We start from the raw sequence: 11925 nt of genomic DNA, 5'->3' as shown, positions 1-11925 counted from the left end.
GTTCCAAGTTTTTTTTTTCATCTGTGCCCTTACGTTCCAAATTTTTTTTCATCTGTGCCCTTACGTTCCAATTTTTTTCTCCAAGTCCCTGCTGCACAATATGTTGTTACAGAGATGTACCTCCGCTATACAGTACACATAGAGTGTTGATGACAAGTATGCTCTATACCAACATGTGCCCTGATGTATCAATTAAAATATTAGCATTTCAACGACCAATGTATCATGTGACAATAACAATCACTTGCTGCCAAAGATTTAATAAATGGAAACTGATCCTATCCATGCAGCCAAAATCACAAGGCCAAGGTTCAACTCTACGCTGATAATGCTTTGGCACACTTTAAGTTTACAAAACTGGGGGCATGGGAACAGCCATGGGTCCCAAGACAAGTCCACCTCATCAAGAGATTCCACTAACATGGTTGTTTGAATTCCAATACAGATACAATGTTGCTGGGCAAAGTGGAAGACAACATATATGCTGCCCAAGGATAGTGTCAAGAGTCCTTCCCTGCAGATGCTGCAACTGTCTGATCCAGGACAGGGGCAGTTTTGCCAGGTTTGGGCACCACATTTTAAAAAAGACATGAAGAAACTGGAGCACGTTCAGAGAAGAGCGACCAAAATGAAAAACAATGTACTATGAGGAACGGTTAGCTAATTTGGGAATGTTGTGCTTGCAAAAGAGAAGGCTAAGAGGAGACTTAATAGCTGTCTACAAATATCTCAAGGGCTGTCACACTGTAGAGGGATCAGCTTTATTCTCATTTGCACAAAGAAAGACTAGTAGCAATGGGATGAAACTGAAAGGGAGAAGATACAGATTAGATATCAGAAAAAAACTTTTGACAGTGAGGGTGATCAATGAGTGGAACAGGCGGCCACGAGAGGTGGTGAGTTCTCCTTCAATGGACGTCTTCAAACAGAGGTTGGACAGACATCTGTCTGAGATGGTTTAGCGAATCCTGTATTGAGCAGGGGGTTGGACCAGGTGACCCTGGAGGTCCCTTCCAACTCTAAAATACTATGTTTCTATGTAACAAAAGTTCTCGGACATGTATTCTCTATTTGCGAGAGTGGGTTTAGCTTTAGCTGGAAAGTCAGGATCAGAAGAGGATCAAGCAGTAGGAGCGATAATGCCATCATCAGCACAAAATGCAAATAGTTGCCCAATAATGGTGGTTCAGAAAATAATTCTATACTCCAGAGCAGTGCTCCTGTGAGGACACAAAGAGGTCTAGCAGCTTGTTTTATCCCAGTCCTAAATTCATCTCAGGAAGGTACTTTAGTTGGGTCCTCCAACACCTCCATTCCTGCATTGCACCTGTCTGCTCATGGGTCACGTCCCAAAATAAGATCTTGGCCTCTTGTGTGTGCTAAATGACTCTGAGTCTAGCCATTGTCAAAGTGTCAAAAAGTTTAAGGACCTTCTCAGTGTTTTGCACCAGAACAATAAGGCTCTTGATGTCTTGTTATCTATAATTAAAATTATTTTTCTTTCTAGACCACATTCTCCTATCTGCTGCTAGATCTGACATCTGCCTGCTCTCTGCTTACAACAGAACTCTGTTAGCCTTGACCATCGCACTGTCTGACTACCTCTCCTGCCTTTCGCCTTTGTATTATGAATTAGAAATACCTTCCTGTCTACTTATCAGCTGAGGATAACACAGATCCCACCGTTAGGGATCCCCCTTGGGGAAACTTCAGACCCTTCAGATCTCTGCTACTGGAAGTGGAAAGGAAGAACAAAGACAAAACAATTTAAATAATAAAAATATGGGAGGAAGAGAAACCAATCACAAACTAAAATGTTTTTATACAAATGCACAAAGCATGGGCAACAAACAAGGAGAATTGGAACTACTAACGCAGGAAAAGAAATATGATGTCATTGGAATCACTGAAACTTGGTGGGACGATACACATGATTGGAATAAAAGGCTAAAAGGATACAACTTATTTGCAAGAAACAGACTTGATAAACGAGGAGGAGGTGTCGCATTGTATGTTAGAAAAGCGTATATCTGCACAGAGATTGAAGCTTCAGAGACTGGGAGTTCTGTGGAAACTGTTTGGGTAAGAATACAAGGAGAGAACAACGGAAAGGACACCATTGTAGGCATTTACTACAGGCCACCAGGGCAAGCTGAAGATATGGATGAACTCTTTATGTATCAAATGACCAAGTTCTCCAAAAAATATGACGTAGTGGTCATGGGAGATTTCAACTATCCAGACATTTGTTGGGAATCTCTCTCAAGTAAAACTAACAGGTCAAGCAAATTCTTATCCTCTCTTGCTGACAACTTTATCTTCCAAAAGGTAGGGGAGAAAACAAGGGGATCTGCTACTTTGGATCTAATCCTTATAAACAGGGAGGAAATGGTTGAGGAGGTAAAGGTGGCTGGGACCCTAGGAGGCAGCGATCATGCTATTATAGAATTTTGGATAACTAGAGGAGGAAGACATGTGAAGACTCAAACTTCAAGGTTAGATTTTAGAAAGGCAGATTTTAAGAGACTCAGAAAGAGAATAGGAGGGATCCAATGGCTGGATGTCCTTAAGGACAAAAATGTACAGGAAGGATGGGAAATTTTTAAAAATGAGATTCTCAAAGCACAATCGTTAACAATCCCGAAAAGTAGGAAGAATGGGAAGCATTTAAGGAAACCAGGATGGATGAACACAGAACTTAAACACATTCTAAAAAGAAGGAAAGAAATGTTTATTAAATGGAAAGAGGGAGGCATATCTAAAGAAGATTATAATGCAGTCTGCAGATCCTGTAGGGCACGTATCAGGTTAGCTAAAGCTGACAATGAATTAAGGCTTGCAAGAGATGTCAAAAGCAATAAAAAAGGATTTTGGGGGTATGTCAAAAGTAAAAGAAAAGTCAAAGATGCTATAGGATTTTTACAGGATGAAAATGGAGAAATGGTAAGAGAGGATGTTGAGAAGGCCGAACTTTTTAATTCCTATTTTGCATCTGTTTTCTCTCAGAAATAAAATGTAACATCAACTGATCTTCACTGTCCATTTAAAGGAATAGAGGAATCCAAGTTATCTGTAAACAGAAAGATTGTGAGGGAATATTTAGCTAACATAAATGAGTTCAAGTCTCCAGGTCCAGATGAATTACACCCCAGAGTACTGAAGGAGATCGAGGAAGAAATTTTAGAACCACTCTCCATAATCTTTGAAATTTCTTGGAGAACAGGAGAAGTCCCAGAAGACTGGAGAAGAGCAAATGTTGTTCCTATCTTCAAAAAGGGGAAGAAGGTGGACCCAGGGAACTATAGGCCGGTGAGTCTGACTTCTATACCAGGAAAGATCTTTGAACAAATTATTAAACAACATGTATGTAAGTACATGGATAAGAATGAAGTGATTAACCAGAGTCAGCATGGGTTTGTAACTAACAAGTCATGTCAGACTAACTTAATTTCCTTCTATGACAGAATCACTGACTGGGTAGATCAGGGAAATACTGTAGATATAGTATATCTTGACTTCAGCAAAGCATTTGACAAAGTATCTCACACCATCCTTATTGAAAAAATGACCAAGTATGCAATGGACCAGGCAACTGTTAGGTGGATTCATAACTGGCTTAGTGATCGGACTCAAAGGGTGGTTGTAAATGGCTTCACATCCAGCTGGATGAATGTCTCAAGTGGGGTACCACAGGGCTCCGTCCTGGGACCTGTATTGTTCAACATCTTTATCAATGATTTAGATGAAGGAATTGAGGGTAAACTGATTAAATTTGCTGATGACACAAAGCTAGGAGGGATAGCTAATACTAGAGAAGAGAGAGTGAGGATTCAAAAAGACCTAAATAAACTGGAGCAGTGGGCAGCAACCAACAGAATGGTTTTTAACAGGGAAAAATGCAAAGTACTACATCTGGGCAATAAAAATGAAAAAAGCATATACAGAATGGGAGAAATAGAGCTAAGCAACAGTACATGTGAAAAAGACTTAGGTATACTAATAGATCATAGACTGAACATGAGTCAACAGTGTGATGCAGCAGCAAAAAAGGCAAATACAATTCTGGGATGTATTAACAGAAGCATACAGTCTAGATCACGTGAAGTCATTATCGGTCTTTACTCCTCTTTGGTCAGACCTCATCTGGAATACTGTGTACAGTTTTGGGCACCACATTTTAAAAAAGACAGAGACAAACTGGAGCAAGTTCAGAGAAGAGCGACCAGAATGGTGACTGGTCTGCAAACCATGTCCTATGAGGAACGGTTGTAGGATTTGGGAATGTTTAGCTTGCAAAAAAGAAGACTGAGAGGAGACTTAATAGCTGTCTACAAATATGTCAAGGACTGTCACATTGTAGAAGGATCATCTTTATTCTCATTTGCACAAGGAAAGACTAGAAGCAATGGGATGAAACTTAATGGGAGGAGACACAGATTAGATATTAGAAAAAACTTTTTGACAGTTAGGGTGATTAATGAGTGGAACAGGCTGCCACGAGAGGTGGTGAGTTCCCCTTCAATGGACGTCTTCAAACAGAGGCTGGACAGACATCTGTCTGAGATGATTAAGTGAATCCTGCTTTGAGCAGGGGGTTGGACCAGATGACCCAGGAGGTCCCTTCCAACTCTACCATTCTATGATTCTATGAAATAAGGGTGCTTTCACACTGCGTTTTGGCACCCATTCGTTGGATCCATCAAGGCTTATGTCCAAACCCCCCTGCAAAACAGGATTCGGGTGTATGCACAGACAGGACCATAGACTATGATGGTGTCAACAGAGTGAATGTGTGCACTGCCATGCATCATGTTAGGGTATGTACGCTTAATAGAGGTGGACAATCAGAAATACTCGCCCACTGTGTCACCTCTAACATACTGTGGGCCCCCTCCCCCAAAGTATCACATCTAATTTACTGTGGACCCCCTCGCCCACAGTATCACATCTAATTTACTGTGGGACCCTTCCCCTGCTCACTCACCTTTAATTGTATGAGGAGCTCTGTATATAGTGTCAGTGTACAGGTAATACAGGGATCACCTGTGACATTATACACAGGAGCTCTGTATATAGTGTCAGTGTACAGGTAATACAGTGATCACCAGTGCCATTATGCCCAGGAACTCTGTATATAGTGTCAGTGTACAGGTAATTCAGTGATCACCAGTGACATTATACACAGCATCTCTGTATATAGTGTCAGTTTACAGGTAATACCGTGATCACCAGTGACATTATGCACAGGATCTCTGTATATAGTGTCAGTGTACAGGTAATACAGGGATCACCGGTGGCATTATACACAGGAGCTCTGTATATAGTGTCAATGTACAGGTAATACAGTGATCTCCAGTGACATTATGCACAGGAGCTCTGTATATAGTGTATAGTGTACAGGTAATACAGTGATCACCGGTGGCATTATACACAGGAGCTCTGTATATAGTGTCAATGTACAGGTAATACAGTGATCTCCAGTGACATTATACACAGGATCTCTGTATATAGTGTCAGTGTACAGGTAATACAGTGATCATCGGTGGCATTATACACAGGAGCTCTGTATATAGTATCAGTGTACAGGTAATACAGTGATCACCAGTGACATTATACACAGGAGCTCTGTATATAGTATCAGTGTACAGGTAATACAGTGATCTCCAGTGACATTATACACAGGAGCTCTGTACATATTGTCAATGTACAGGTAATACAGGGATCACCAGTTAAATTATAGACAGGAGCTATGTATATAATGTCAGTGTACAGGTAATGCCGTTATCGCGCGTGACATTATACACAGAAGCTTTCTATATAATGTCAGTGTACATGTAATACAGTGATCACCAGTGTCATTATACGCAGGAGCTCTGTATATAGTGTATAGTGTATACTGTACACCTAATACAGTGATCACCAGCTACATTATACACAGGAACTATGCATATAGTGTCAGTGTACAGGTAATATAGTGATCACCAGTGACATTATGCACAGGAGCTCAGTATATAGTGTATAGTATACAGGTAATACAGTGATCACCAGTGAAATTATACACAGGAGCTCTGTATATAGTGTCGATGTACAGGTAATACAATGATCACCAGTGCCATTATACGCAGGAGCTCTGTATATAGTGCATAGAGTACAGGTAATGCAGTGAATATGGCACATTCGGATTCGTGATCGGAAACCAGAGCAATTTTTCTTAAAATCTGCAAAAATTGGTAAAATTCAGTAAAAGTGCGGGAAATTATTGCATTGTAACTAAAGTAATTTTATCACTTTGGCTAGGATAGTGGTAGTGAATGATGCGCAGGGGGACGTGTTTGATAAGGGGAGGGGCTGGGGAGAGCTCAGAGGGGCTAAGAGCAGCGGCGTGCTTGTAATCTTTTATTTTTTTTCCTAACTTTATGTGTGCAAATCATGGCTAGCCAATCGGGGCGCAGGAACCATCCACAATGTCCAGACAAAAGGGCTTGTGCCATTGGCTGCTCAAATCACATGTCCCTCTCTATATAAAGAGAGGACATGTTATTTTAACGCCATTTTGTCATTATAACAGGTCACAGAGGCTGCTGCTGACTTTGCTCCTGGATTCATTAGAGACTTTAACTAGTTAGCTAGGTGGTTGATTCTAAGTCATATAGTTTAGGTAGCTAGTGTCCTGTGTGGCTGTGAAATTGACATTCCAGCAGATTTTTTTTTTCTTGAGCCATTACTGAAGTCCACACAAAGACAGCAAAGCAAATTTCATAGAAGTCTGTTTTGCACTGCTTCTATTGTGCTTCATGCAGGAGTACACCATTAAAAATCTATTTTTTTCAGTTGCTAATGTTATAAAGCAAGCCATACTAACCCACCTTGTTATTTTCTGGTCATTAAATTCAGCTGGATGAAGAGCTCCTGCAGAGTAAAAAAAAATTATATTTTTTTCAGTTGCTAACGTGATAAAGCAAATGAGTGTCAGTAACGTGATGCAGCACATCATTGGCCACCTTGTCATTTTGTGGCGGTGAAATTCAGCTGTGTGCAGAGTAAAAAAAAATTTTTTTCTATGAGTAAATTGACGCTGCACACCATAGACCACCTTGTAATTTTGTGGCGGCGAAATTCACCTCTATGCAGAGTAAAAAAAAAACTTTTTTTTTGTGAATAATGTTGCGCACCATGCCATAGGCCACCTTGTCATTTTGTGGCAGTTAAATTCATCTATATGCAGTGTAAAAAAATATATTTTTCTGTGAGTAATGTGACACAGCACGCCATAGGCCACCTTGTCATTTTGTGGCTGTGAAATTCAGCTGTATGCAGAGTAAAAAAATCTATCTTTTTTTATAAGTAACATGACTCAGCATGCCATAAGCCACCTTGTCATTCGGTGGTGGTGAAAATTAGCTGTATGCAGGGTAAAAAAATCTATTTTTTTCTGTGAGTAACATGACGCAGCATGCCATAAGCCACCTTGTTATTCTGTGGTGGTGAAAATTAGCTGTATGCAGAGTAAAAAAAAACTATTTTTTTCTGTGACTAACGTGATACAGCAAGCCATATCTCACCTTGTCATTTAGTGCTGCTGAAATTCAGCTGTGTGCAGAGCTGTTGCAGAGTAAAAAAATCAATTTTTTTCACTTGCTAACATGATACAACAAGCCATATCTCACCTTGTAATTTTGTGGCGGTGAAATTCAGCTGTATGCAGAGTAAAAAAATCCATTGTTCTCTGTGAGTAGGGTGACGCAGTACGCCATAGGCCACCTTGTCATTTTGTGGGGTTGAAATTCAGCTGTATGCAGAGTTAAAAAATCTATTTTTTTCTGTGACTAACCTGATACAACAAGCCATATCCCACCTCTTCATATAGTGACACTGAAATTTAGCTGTGTGCAGAGCTGTTGCAGAGTAAAAAAAATATTTTTTTCAGTTGCTAACGTGACACAGCGAGACATATCTCACCTTGTCATTTTGTGGTGGTGAAATTCAGCTGTATGCACTGATCAGGCAGAGTAAAAAAAACTATTTTTTTCTGAGACAAACGTAATACAGCAGGGTAGATCTGAGTTTGAAATTGTTTGGCGCATATATTGTATGTTACACAGCCCTCATTCACACAAAAAAATACTTTCTTCTGTTACTAACATGATACAGTAGGAAAGATCTCAGATTGAAATTGTTTGGAGCATATCTTGTATGTTATACAGGCCTCATCCACACTAAAAAATACTTTCCACTGTTACTAACGTGATACAGTAGGGGAGATCTCAGTTTTAAATTGTTGGAGCATATCTTGTATGTTATACAGGCCTCATCCAAACTTAAAAAATACTTTCTTCTGTGACTAACGTGATACAGTAGAGAAGATCTCAGTTTCAAATAGTTTGGAGGATGTCTTGTATGTTATACAGGTCTCATTCATACTTTCTTCTCTTACTAACGTGATATAGTAGAGGAGATCTCAGTTTGAATTTGTTTGGAGCATATCTTGTATGTTATACAGGCCTCATCCACACTAAACAAAATACTTTCTTCTGTTACTAACGTGATACAGTAGGGGAGATGTTAGCTTGAAATTGTTTGGATCATATCTTCTATGTTATGCAGGTCTCATTCACACTAAAAAAAATACTTTCTTCTCTTACTAACGTGATACAGTAGGGAGATGTCAGTTTGAAATTGTTTGGAGCATATCTTCTATGTTATACAGGCCTCATCCACACTAAAAAAATATTTTCTTCTGTTACTAACATGATACAGCAGGGGAGATCTCAGTTTGAAATTGTTTGGAGCATATCTTCTATGTTATACAGGCCTCATACAGACTAAAAAAATACTTTCTTCTCTTAATAATGTGATACTGTAGGCAATATCTCAAGGGTTTCAAGGGAGGGTGGATTACTGTGATCGATGGGGGCTGGCGATACAAGATAAACTATTAGTGAAGATGCAAGAGCCAAGGAACAAATGGAGGAGGAAGAGGTGATGGGCGAGCAACTGTCAAGAGATGAAGAGGATAATCATCCCGTCTCTGTTGTTTGTGGTTGGCGGGAAGGGACGGAGAAAACAAGCATCAGAGTTCCCCAGCCACCAACCCAGCATGGGCTTGGACCTCATGGAGAGCCCGACATATGAGTGCCTTATTCCTGCACTATCTGCAACATGAACCCCGTATAGTTATGATTCGAAATAGTGCTGACTACTGGGTTGCCACTCTGTTAGATCCTCGTTATAAGAGTAAATTTTGCCAGATGCTTCCTGCACTGGAAAGGGACCCGCAAATGCTGAAGTATCGAAACACACTTTTACACAACTTTAAGAGAGATTTTCCCCAAGACAGCTCTACACTTCCAACCTCCGGCACGTCAATTCGTCAATGCCTAAATATTAGCAGCAGCAGTGTAAGTGGCAGAAGCAATTTCTATGAGTCCTTGCACACATTTTTTAGACCAGCTCGTGCACCAGCACAACAGAGTACAAGTCTGCCACGTGGTGAACGACTGGAGAGGATGGTGCAGGAGTATTTAGAACTCAATATCAATACTATCTGGGAGGGCTTGGACCCTTTGACATTTTGGTCTTCAAAAATGGATGAGTGGCTTGAGTTCGCATGTCATGCCTTGGAGGTTTTATCATGCCCGGGAGCCAGCGTTCTCTCAGAACGTATCTTCAGCGCTGCTGGTGGTGTCCTGATGGATAAGTGCAGCCGGCTGTCCCCTGAAAGGGTAGTCCGCCTAAGTTTCATCAACATGAACAAGTCATGGATATCCAAGGATTTTTGCACCCCAATCGCAGACTGCACAGACTACGCGATGCTGTAGTTTTTAGTGTGCTGCACTGATCTCACGTAATTGCAGTCTATGATATCTTTAGTGTGGTTTCTGTGCATGCTGTTGCTGCTGCAGATGTGAACACTAATTTTTATGAAATGTGAACACTCCTAGTTGGGTTTTCATCTGCTGGGTTGGCTGTAGTGGAAGAGGTGTCGGTCCCCATTATAATAGTTATACTCTAGTGAAATTAATTCTTTGGTGAAGATATTGTTCTCCACACAGGGGTGTACATGATAAACTTGAAATTGGTTTTCTTACTACCGTGGTATATAAAGCAGGTTACATCTCAGCTTTAAATTCTTTGGTGCAGATATTGTTCTTACAGGGTTCAAGTAATGAGAAAGCAAGCAAAGATGTCTCCAGCAGGACCAGGGTTGTGTAGCATCGGCGTCTCTGCCCCGTACTAGGCAGAGACGCCGTCCCTCTCACCTCCCCGCTCCTGGCGCGGCGCCCTCCAGCTCTTCTCTACCCGCTGCTTGCGGCACACGCTCCTTCCCCGGCAGTGTGCTTAGGGCGCACGCGCGCGCGCTCCCCCTCTCTTAAAGGGACCGCGCGCGCCGTCCTAAGGAGTCCCCGGCCAATTGCCGGAGGACCTCCCATATATAAGACACCTCCTCCAAAATGGAGGTGCCCGAGCAATGTTGTTGCAAAGCCTTCACTCTGCTTCAGCCCTCAGGTCCCGTTACCAGTTACCTGCCAGTCACCTGCCAGATTCCTGCTTCATACCTGCCTGATATCCGTTTACCTGCTTGCAAGCCTGCGGTCCGACGGTCTGCCTTCCGACACCTGTCAGTCTGTCTATGGACCAGCCTGCCTGCTCACCTGGGAGCGCTCACCTGCTACCTGCCTGCTAGCCTACCTGGAGGCTCTGCCGTCACTTGCCGTGACCACCTGCCTGTCCAGAGACTCTTGCCTGCTCACCTGGGAGCGCTCACCTGCTACTTGTCTGCTAGCCTACCTGGAGGCTCTGCCGTCACTTGCCGTGACCACCTGCCCGTCCAGAGACTCTCGCCTGTCACTTGCCGTGAGTACCCGTCCTTCTACTCAGAGACTGTCCCTGTCACTTGCCGTGACTACCTGCCCTTCTACCCAGAGACTGTCCCTGTCACTTGCCGTGACTACCTGCCCGTCTTCCCCGGGAGCCACCCGCTTCCTTACAAGGACCGCCCCCTTGTATAGTTGCTCAGAGGTTCCGCCTCCCAGACCCGTTACAGTTTGCTCGGGCCATGGAACCCGGTGGCCCCCAGATCTCCGATCTGCACCAGGAAGTCTTACGTCAGAAAACTCAGCAGGAGATGGTACTGTCCTATCTACGGTCCGTTAACTCTCGTCTAGGCGCATTGTGTGACTTGTCTATGTCTACCTCTGGTCCAGCCGTGCCCATTCCTGCGGTACCGCAATCCAGTCCCTTCATGGTACCCGACTATGGACCTCGGCTTCTGGCACCTCCACGCTTTGCCGGCGAACCTACTTTAGCTCGGGGTTTCATAAACCAGTGCACCCTGCACTTTGAGCTATTGGCATACCAGTTCATCTCCGACCGGGCCAAGGTGGCCTTCATCATGTCCCATCTCACTGGGGAGGCACTGGCATGGCTAAATCCCCTGTGGGAGAGAGGGGATCCCCTGGTGTCCGACCTGCCATCTTTCCTCGCTGCTTTCCAGAAAGTCTTCAATGAACCTGGACGGAAAACCTCTTCTGCCTCCTCTCTGCTACGTCTCTGCCAAGGGAGTCTCACCGTGGGCCAATATGCCATACGGTTCCCCACCCTCGCTTCTGAGCTTGCCTGGGAAAATGAGGCTCTGGTGTCCGTCTTCTGGGAGGGTCTTTCCGGTCGGATTAAGGACGAGTTAGCTGGTCGGGACATTCCTACCACTCTGGATGACCTGGTGTCACTAGCTACCCGGATTGGCATCCGGTTCCAAGAACGTGCCAAAGAGACTACCTGGGAGAAAGACTTTTCTTGCTCTGCTCCTACTTCCCTGAGACCTGCCTCTCAATCAGTCACTCCGCGGGCGCTCTCGCCTGAACCTATGCAGATCGACCAGACCAAGATGGTCAGATCTCGCCAAGAATCTCGCCGAACCGAGGGAAG

The sequence above is a fragment of the Phyllobates terribilis genome, unplaced genomic scaffold, assembly GCF_046119375.1.
Source record: "Phyllobates terribilis strain yellow unplaced genomic scaffold, ASM4611937v1 Scaffold_10__3_contigs__length_209671492, whole genome shotgun sequence".
NCBI lineage: Eukaryota > Metazoa > Chordata > Amphibia > Anura > Dendrobatidae > Phyllobates > Phyllobates terribilis.
This window is presented reverse-complemented; position numbering follows the sequence as displayed.